At 41.9% G+C, this 9,622-nt stretch overlaps 1 long non-coding RNA gene and 1 pseudogene across 1 annotated transcript; both read left to right on the top strand.

Moving 5' to 3' along the window:
- The first annotated feature begins 652 nt into the window (after positions 1-652).
- On the top strand, positions 653-7,043 carry LOC128315666 (uncharacterized). Its single transcript, XR_008298675.1, has 3 exons — positions 653-1,340; positions 5,907-6,015; positions 6,911-7,043. It is a non-coding gene; the product is annotated as an uncharacterized LOC128315666 (long non-coding RNA).
- Positions 7,044-7,489: 446 nt separating this feature from the next.
- LOC106975255 (tubulin alpha-1A chain-like) lies at positions 7,490-9,205 on the top strand (annotated as a pseudogene).
- The last annotated feature ends 417 nt before the right edge of the window (positions 9,206-9,622 follow it).

Below are 9,622 nucleotides of genomic sequence, written 5' to 3'. Positions count from 1 at the left end.
GATGGCACATTGGGGCATTGGCGGTCCTCTTTCACAGAGCTCCATAGACAGAATCAGAGCTGGACACAAAAAGTTCAGTTCCAGGCGGGTTTTTTTTAGTTTTTCCCTTTATTTACCACAATCAAGAGTGTGAGCTGCCTTGAATGTCCCTGGAAATTTTCTACGTGACCTCTGAGGCTCAGTTCCCAAGTCAGTCAACCCTTGGGAAAATGCCTCATTTTAAGCTCTGGCCCTGGGTACTTGAAAGCAAGTTTTCATATGGTTGATCTCACTCCTCATCTCATTCCCTACACAGCAAAAATCACATTAAGGACAGCAGATATGCTGTATTCTAATTTGGGGTGTCTTACCTATGATTGTCATGGCAGATGTGAGAAGAGGGAGCATAGACTTGGAAAAGCTAAAAATTTTCTTCTGATATGTTAAGATATTTTAGTAAAATTCATTCCAGATTATGTTTTTTCTCTTTGTACTCCCCATTTACTAACTCTCCCCATTGCTTTAGAAAACTCATCACAGCATTAATAGGAAATAAAGGTGTCAAACTCTTGGCTTTCAAGTTCAAAAGCCTTGGTCCAGTATAAGACAGAAGGGTTTGGGAAGAGGGTTTGCTGCCCAGTTTTAATTCTCCCTTCTGCTGTGATAACAAACATTTAGCATCAACCTCCCACCCACACCCACTTCCAGGCCGATAAAGACTTCCCAAGTTGGGGAGAACAAAAGTAGAGAAATGAGTGTAAGCAAGAGAAATAGAGGTATTAGAGTTATAAGAAAGGCTCTTTTACCATGCCCTTTACCTTGAGGTTAGCTCTATGGTGGGGAAAGATGATGGAGGCTCATGTGATGTTGGGGATCTGTTACCATGTAAAATCCTGGGAGGCAACAGCCTAACGGTGTTTCCTAGCACACAATGTTGTGACAGTAGTAAGGTAAAAATGGTCACATAGAGTGCTATGGATAGGGATAGCTTAAGGCAGCCCCTCTGAATCTCTAGCAGCCCCAGAGAGGCACAGATGAAGAGCTAAATTGCTCCTAGACTCTCAATAAGGGCACAACATTTAGCTGACAAAGGGCCCAAGGGGTCCAATAGCCATAACAGTGCATCACAAAAGTGGAAAGTGGCATACGACGTGCACATCATGAGTCCAGGTGTGTCAAAATTATCTCCACAGGTACCTAATGTAGCACCCAAGAACCACATGGGGCTATTGGTCATCTCAACAGATGCCAGGCCATGTCAAGACTAAGGACAGAAGCCCTTTCCTGCTGACCCAGAAGTTAGGTAACACTGGAGAAAAGGAAGTAGAAGAGATCATCTGGAGTCATTTGCATTCTTTGTTGTAAGTTTCTCATGGCCTAGAGCAGGGAAAAGTCAGATATATTTCTGGGAGGAGGCAGTAACTCCTAGGATGAATATTGAAAGATGGTAATCAAGTTAGGCAAAGAAAATGAAGCAGGCAATGATAGGGCAAGGGAACAGCATACGCTGTCTTTTCTTGGCATGGAAGCAGGAAACAGTGTATTGGAAGTTGGCCCAGGAACCATTAGCAAATTGGTAATGTGACAGCCTGGTGTTGGAGGTTATATTAAAGATAAGGCTGGAGAAGTAAGGAGAGGTCAGGCAATGGAAGACTTTTAAGACACACAAAAGTGGCTTGGTGATAAAAAGGCTTTGGAAGAGATGGTCACATTTTCAGCATTGTGCATGATGGATTTGAGGGTTTCATTCTGGTTGTTTATTCCTCCCTAAGAAAACTTAGTAATTTAAAATAACATTTTATTACATGTCACAGTTTTGGAGGTCAGGAATTGGGCAGGACTAGCTAGGCAATTCTTCTGCTCTCTGTGGCACTGATTGGCATCATGGTAGTATGCATCTGGCAGCTAATCTGGTATGGGTGTTACAAGATGGTTTTACTTTTGGTAACTGGGCAGGTGGGCCACTGTCCCTCTCCATGTCATCTCAGCCCTCTTCATATGGTCTAAGAAGGAAATTAGACTTCTGACATAGGGGCTCAAGATTTCCAGATACCAAGGTGAAAGCTTTTCTTAAAGGTTAGCCCCTGGGTGCCTAGGTGGCTCAGTTGCCTAAGTGTCTTACACTTGATGTGGCTCAGGTCTTGATCTCAGGGTTGTGATGTTGGGCTTCTTAATTAAAAGGAAAAGAAGGAGAAGGCAAAGAAGAAGAAGAAAGAGGAAGGAGAAGGAGAAGAAGAAGGGGAGGGAGAGGGAGGAGGAGGAGGAAGAGGAAGGAGAAGAAGGAGAAGGAGAAGAAGAGGAGGAAGAAGAGGAAGAGGAAAAAGAAGAGGAGGAGGAGGAGAAGAAGAGGAAGAAGAGGAAGAGGAAGAATAAGGAGAGGAAGAAGAAGGAGAAGGAGGAGAAGAAGAAGCTGCCTCTGAACTGGCATAGAGGCACTTTTTCTGTATTGTATTGATCCATGCCATTCTCAAGCTTCCCTAAATTCAATAGGAGGAAAAATAGACTTCACCCTTCCACAGGGGATATCAACCATCTTTAAGCCACCACAGAGTCTGAGGAGGTGAGATTGGAGGTAGAGAGAAGTACAGAGTTATTATAATCCCCAGTTCGTTAAGTATTCTTGCATGAGCACTTCCAGATGTTGTCTATTTCTTTATTTTATTTAAATTCAAGTTAGTTAACATACAGTGTAGTCTGTTTCAGGAACAGAACCCAGTGATTCATCTCTTACATTTGACACCCAGTATTCATCCCAAAAAGTGCCCAAATGTTCTCTTAACACCTTTCTCACAGCACTATGACGTAGCTGTAATTGCTGGTTTGTTTACCTTTCTCATTAGACTTTGAGAGTCTCAAGAACAACACATGTCTCTTATTCAGATCCATATCTCAGTGCCTGTCATATAGTGAATGTTCAGTAAATGTTTATGGAATAAATGAATTGAATAAACTGGAACAGTTGGTATCCCCTTAATTCCTGGGTCTTTGGAATACCAGAGCAAGCTCCTATTTAATATAATTCCCTTCTCTCGATCCAGCTCTTTTTATTGACTTAAGAAATGCCAGATTTGAATATGTAAAAATAACATTCAGTGTATACATATATGTAAATAGCTTTAAACTTTTGCCTGCTATGTTTTCTATTGCTGCACAAATTACTATAAACTTATCTTAAACAACACACATTTATTATCTCACAGTTATGGGTCAAGAGTCTGAGCACAACTTAACTGAATTCTCTGCTTTGGGTCTCACAAGGCTGCAGTCAGTTTGGTGGCTGAGGATGCTGTCTTATCCAAGGCTTCACTTGGGCAGGATCTGCTTTTGTTGGCAGAATTAAGTTCCTTGAGGTTGTAAGACTGAAGGCTTCAGTTACTTACTAGCTGTTGGCCAGAGGCCATCTTCCATTCCTTGATACATGGATCTCTCCATATGACTGCCCACAGAATGGCAGTTTGCTTCATCAAAGCCAGCAAGAAAGAGTCTCCTCACAAGACAAATATTTCAGTTTCATATAACATAGAGGCCACAATATGGCAGTTTGAGTTTTCAAAGCCACAACAGAGAGACACTAGCAAGATGGTCACTGTAATCTTACATAGCATAGTTCTTTACAGCCCTTCTCTCACGGAGAGGAAATCACACGAAGAACACTGGGAAGCAAGAGATCATACATAGAATTTACACTAAGTGTCTGTGTATCATGCCCGCCTACAGCAAAATAGTGATTCTCATAATTTGAAATACGAGCTAGATTAGCTTTGTTCCCATTCTTATTTGACTCAACACTAAATTCCATTTATTTGTCAATCCCAGAAAATGATCAAACCCTAAAATTCTAAAGAAAATCAGGACCATTTTCAAAACATTCCAGCTATTCCTACAAGTATATTCATTTAATTTTTGCCTTTTCAGTAGGCACCAGTGCGCCAGCTTCCCTTGAGGAGACAGACACACATTTGCCTCAGCCATTATTTAATACAGTTAGTACTGAAACTTTATCCAAATTCTAGGCAAAGGCCTGGAAATTCTTGGCCATACAAACCCATAAAATAAAATATTTTTTTTAAAACATTCATGTTGGTACTTTCTTATTTATCTGGTTTTAGTACTAAGTATCAAACTTCTAGCCAAGGAATCTGTTTTGTAACTGAAAAGTATTCTTGCATATGAGGGTCAACAGCGGAAAAACCTTTGCTTCTCCAAGTGTTGTGTCAACGTTAACAAAAGCAAAGTATGGTGAAAATCCTTAAGGTGATATTTTAAAGCTAGTCTGGGCCACTGCAAAGCTGTAGTCCTAATAACGGACTTCCTTATCCTGTGTATTTGTCTGGGAATAGGATACACCTGACTGTTGCTCACACTTCTGCACTGGCCTTTCATTCTCCCTGTGAAAGAGGGTAGTGCAAGATCATTGACAAACCCAGAACTATTTGATAGTTATCCAGAGGTCTAGAGTAACAAGATGCTAGACTCCCTCTGTTTCGATTTGCATTTGTGTTTAACCTTTATACAGAGCAGTATTTATTTCATTTCTTTTTTTTTAAAACTATTTATTCATTTTGGGGACAGCACAAGCAGGGGAGGGGGAAAGAGGATCCAAAGCGGGCTCTGCACTGACAGGCTGACAGCAGGGAGCCCAGTGTGACTCCAACTCACGGACTGCAAGATCATGACCTGAGCCAAAGGTGGACACTGAACCGATTCAGCCACCCTGGTGCCCCTATTTATTTCATTTCTAACTCTCTTGATCTACTATAGTTATTCATTAAAATGAAATAAAATAAGCAAATACTAATAAATTAAGAAGTTTCTGCTAAATTCTCAATTTTAAAACGATAGCCATAAAACTGTGGTGTTAGAAGTTAGAATAGTGGTCACCAGTGACTTTCCAATAACCAGAAGGGTCCTTTTGCGGGTGTTGGTCATGTTCTTTTTCTTGATCTACATGCACATTATATGGCTCTGCTCAATTTGTGAAAAACTATCAAGTTGTGCTCTTACAGAATGCCCAGTGATTATATATTATTCTTCAGTAAAATTTTTGAAATGAAGTCACATTCATGCTTAGTTTTGTTGCTATGAAACGAATTTGTCATGTTTTTGAGCTTGCAAATTTGGTTGCAACTTGATTTAAGTTCATATTTCATCCCAGACTTATTAAGTAGATTACAGTGTGGCTGAAACTGCAAACTGCTCCATTTTTAAACTTATTTTGAATTACTTTTCATTTTTCTTGGTGAATCACATGCTATTAGGTTGCAAAGATTTGGAGTCCCCAAGATGTCCCCAACTCACCATTGATTAAATATTTAATTTTTTTTAATTTAATAATTTAATAAATATTTTTAACTTAATAGTTTGAATTAAATATTTAATTTTTAAACTTTCTAAAGTATTTTATGCTAATAATGAAAAACATTAAACTAGGGGACTGAAATTGGTAAGAGTAGGACCCAGAACACAGAAGGAGGAAACCTTTTAAAGGAATAAGGCAGTGGGAAAAGAAGAAAAGGATATACAGTTGCCTCCTAAATTGGGGAAAAGATAAGACTGCTCACAAATGATGGTATTGGTTTTTCCCAGGGAATAATGAAATAAGATTCCGTGCTAGGAATAAATGTCAGGGTGGGGCTGGTAGTTCAAGCACAAGGGATAGTTAGGAAATAGTATTGATAAGGTAAATATGGCTGAAGGTCAAGGGGATTGAAGATACTAGTAAGAATGCAGTTAAGAAAGTTGCTAAAAGGGTTCCCACAGTTTAGGGAGATAAAGTGAAGGTAGGAAATAACTAATAAACTTTGAGAACCAAGACTAGAGGTCACGCTGAGGACAAATCACAGAGTAAGTGGGAGTGAGGGAGTAAGAGAGGTCCAAGAGTAGGTGGCTGTGGGTAGAAAGAAACTTAACAATTGAAAATTTTGCAGGTGGAGTAATTTCATCTGATGACTGGATTCAAGGAGTGGCTACATCTGTGGGTTTCTGATAGAGTGAAGTTGAAGATGATTGGAACAGAGAAAGATGAGAAATTGTGAGGTCAGGGTGCTAACTGAGTCATTATCATGTTTGCTGAAATCATTAGGCTGAGGCAGGACATGGGGATAGTTCCAAGGCTGACACAGAGTTTCGGAAACACACTTGGGCACAGGCAAGGAAGTAAATGGCTATCTTGATGAGGGCCAACTGTATGCAAATAGCAAGCGGGCAAAATTTCTCTCAGACATATATTACCTTTGTCACATAGCATTTTTTCCTAGCTTTGTTCACCTACTCTCAAGTCACCTCATTGTCCTCGTGTTGCTCTCTCACTGTACACTTCCCAACTCTCCACTTTTGATACATGTGAAATCCCACATGATCTTAAGGCATACTTGGAAAGTTCTTAATTGATATGTCACTTTATCCCACTTATTATTGAATTTTTACAGGGCTTTCTCATGACAAATCCTTAATGTAAAAGTGGTCATTTTGGGCCACTACCCTAAGGAGATGTTTGCAAAGTCCTAGAATTCCAGCCAAGGCAGAAGGGCTCTTCCTGTTCTGAAAAATATTTCTCCAATATTGATTCATTCTTTTAGCCCAGGAGTTTATCCCCACAAAATGTGAGTTTCTTAGAGGTTAGGGCTGGACTAAGGCAGTACAGAGATACCACAAAGGGACTAACTCAGTCTTTTGCTTTTTTGACCAGTGCACAAGGCAGACTACTGTGCTGTGAGATACTTTTTCCTTCTGACTTTATTCCCTGTGCCAGAGAAATATCATTTTCAATATATGCTGTGATGTGAAAGATTTAGGAAGCATTGACATAACAGACATTTAATGACTACAAATTTATTTAGCACCTACTATATACAAAGCACCTCATCTATTTTAACTCATTTAACCTCTACAGCAACCCTATTAGGTTGGTACCCTTATTCTCATTTTGCAGATAAAGAAACCAAGATGACCTGCCAAAGGTTACAGACATGGTAAGGGACAGGACCAGGATGCAACCTCAGGTCATCTGGAAGCAGAAGGTACACTTAACCACTACACATTGCCTCTAAATAAATGTTTGCTAGCTCTAAATAAAAATTTTAACTTAACTAGATGTTATATGTTTGTTTTAAACACCCCTATAAATGGCAGAACTAGAATACAATCCAGCCACACTCTGTAAATTAACCATGGGATGATGAGGAGCAGCAAGCTGAACACACTGAAGCCTTGTCTATGTCAGAGTGCCATCTCCAAGTTTGCTTGGGACTCCCTTAACACTAGACTTACTTCTCTGTCTTTTAAAAATTATCTGAACAACAAAAAGATCATAGTATATCCTGCGTTTTACTCTGGATCTTCAATGTAATGAAAAACTTTATAATTGTTAATTTATAGGTATATTGCCCTCCTACAGACTGTCATTTTTCCGCAAAAGGCCCTGGCCTCTCATGTGTTTCTTTACACACACACACACACACACACACACACACACACACAGCTTATCTTTTAAGTTCCTCATCTTGCTTTAGGGAAAAAAAAAATCTGAAGGTTCTCTTACATCGACTGCCTAAGAGTCGCGCTATAAGAAGCAACAACCTCTCCTCCTCTCTGCCATCTGCTCGGCAGCCGCAAAGCAGCAACCATGCGTGAATGCATCTCTATCCACGCTGGCCAGGCTGGTGTTCAGATCGGCAATGCCTGCTGGGAGCTCTATTGCCTGGAACACGGCTTCCAGCCTGATGGCCAGATGCCAAGTGACAAGACCGTTGGGGGAGGAGATGACTCCTTCAACACCTTCTTCAGTGAGACGGGTGCTGGCAAGCATGTGCCCAGGGCAGTGTTTGTAGACCTGGAACCCACAGTCATTGATGAAGTTCGCACTGGCACCTACCGCCAGCTCTTCCATCCTGAGCAGCTCATCACAGGCAAGGAAGATGCTACCAATAACTATGCCTGAGGGCACTACACCGTTGGCAAGGAGATCATTGACCTTGTCTTGGACTGAATTCAAAACTGGCCAACCAGTGCATGGGTCTTCAGGGCTTCTTGTTTTTCCCCAGCTTTGGAGGGGGAACTGGTTCCGGGTTCACCTCCCTGCTGATGGAACGTTTCTTTGTCGATTATGGCAAGAAGTCCAAGCTGGAGTTCTCCATTTACCCAGCTCCCCAGGTTTCCACTGTAGTTGAGCCCTACAACTCCATCCTCACTACCCACACCACCCTGGAGCACTCTGATTGTGCCTTCATGGTAGACAATGAGGCCATCTATGACATCCGTCGTAGAAACCTCGATATTGAACGCCCAACCTACACTAACCTAAATAGGTTGATAGGTCAAATTGTGTCTTCCATCACTGCTTCCCTCAGATTTGATGGAGCCCTGAATGTTGATTTGACAGAATCCAGACCAACCTGGTGCCCTATCCCTGCATCCACTTCCCTCTGGCCACATATGCCCCTGTCATCTCTGCTGAGAAAGCCTACCATGAACAGCTTTCTGTAGCAGAGATCACCAATGCATCCTTTGAGCCAGCCAACCAGATGGTGAAATGTGACCCTTGCCATGGTAAATACATGGCTTGCTGCCTGTTGTACTGTGGTGATGTGGTTCCCAAAGATGTCAGTGCTGCCATTGCCACCATCAAGACCAAGCGTACCATCCAGTTTGTGGACTGGTGTCCCACTGGCTTCAAAGTTGGTATTAATTACCAGCCTCCCACTGTGGTACCTGGTGGAGACCTGGCCAAAGTGCAGTGAGCTGTGTGCATGCTGAGCAACACCACAGCCATTGCTGAGGCCTGGGCTCGCCTGGACCACAAGTTTGACCTGATGTATGCCAAGCGTGCCTTTGTTCACTGGTATGTGGGTGAGGGCATGCAGCAAAAGAAAGCTTTCTGAGGCCCATGAGGACATGGCTGCCCGTGAGGATTATGAGGAGGTTAGTGTGGATTCTGTTGAAGGAGAGGGCGAAGAGGAAGAAGAGGAAAACTAAAGTTAAAAATGTCACAAAGGTGCTGCTTTTACAGGGAAGCTTATTCTGTTTTGAATACTGAAAAGTTGTGCTCTGATCAGTTACTTTGTATGTAGCAGTGTATACTCTCATATACAATTACTGACCTATGCTTTAAAACACAACTCTTTGTTATAGATCCAAGCTGTCCATTTCTCTGATGGGTTTGAATAAAGTATTCCCTGTCTTAAATGAAAAAAAAAAAAAAATCACGGTGAGCCTGAAGGCCCATTTCCCAGGCGGGGGAGGAATGTAATGAAATTAGTTTTTGCTAGGTATTTTTATCACAGATTAGGAGGTGCAAACCGCAAAGAAAAACTAGTTTCTTGGTGTGTCACCAGCTCTGGGGTTCACTGATCAATCACAACCAACTCATTTAGTAAGTTAAAAATATATATCATGGCAAGGTTCGTTTGTGTAAGAGTTGGACCAGGGCCGGCGCCCCCACGATCTGCGGTAATCTGGTGTCCAGTCACGACCATCGGACTCTTCATTTTCCCCGGGGAGTTCCCACACCTCCTCTGTCCCTAAGGGTGGCCGGCGGTCCCTCGCGGCATAGAGTCCCTCAGGGAAGGCTGAGAAGGAAGGCCGAAGAAACCGCGGCGAGAAGGGATGGCGGCAGGCATAAAAAGCACCCGGGCTTCAGTTCACG

Source organism: Acinonyx jubatus, chromosome A1, assembly GCF_027475565.1.
Source record: "Acinonyx jubatus isolate Ajub_Pintada_27869175 chromosome A1, VMU_Ajub_asm_v1.0, whole genome shotgun sequence".
Lineage (NCBI taxonomy): Eukaryota > Metazoa > Chordata > Mammalia > Carnivora > Felidae > Acinonyx > Acinonyx jubatus.
This window is presented reverse-complemented; position numbering and strand designations above follow the sequence as displayed.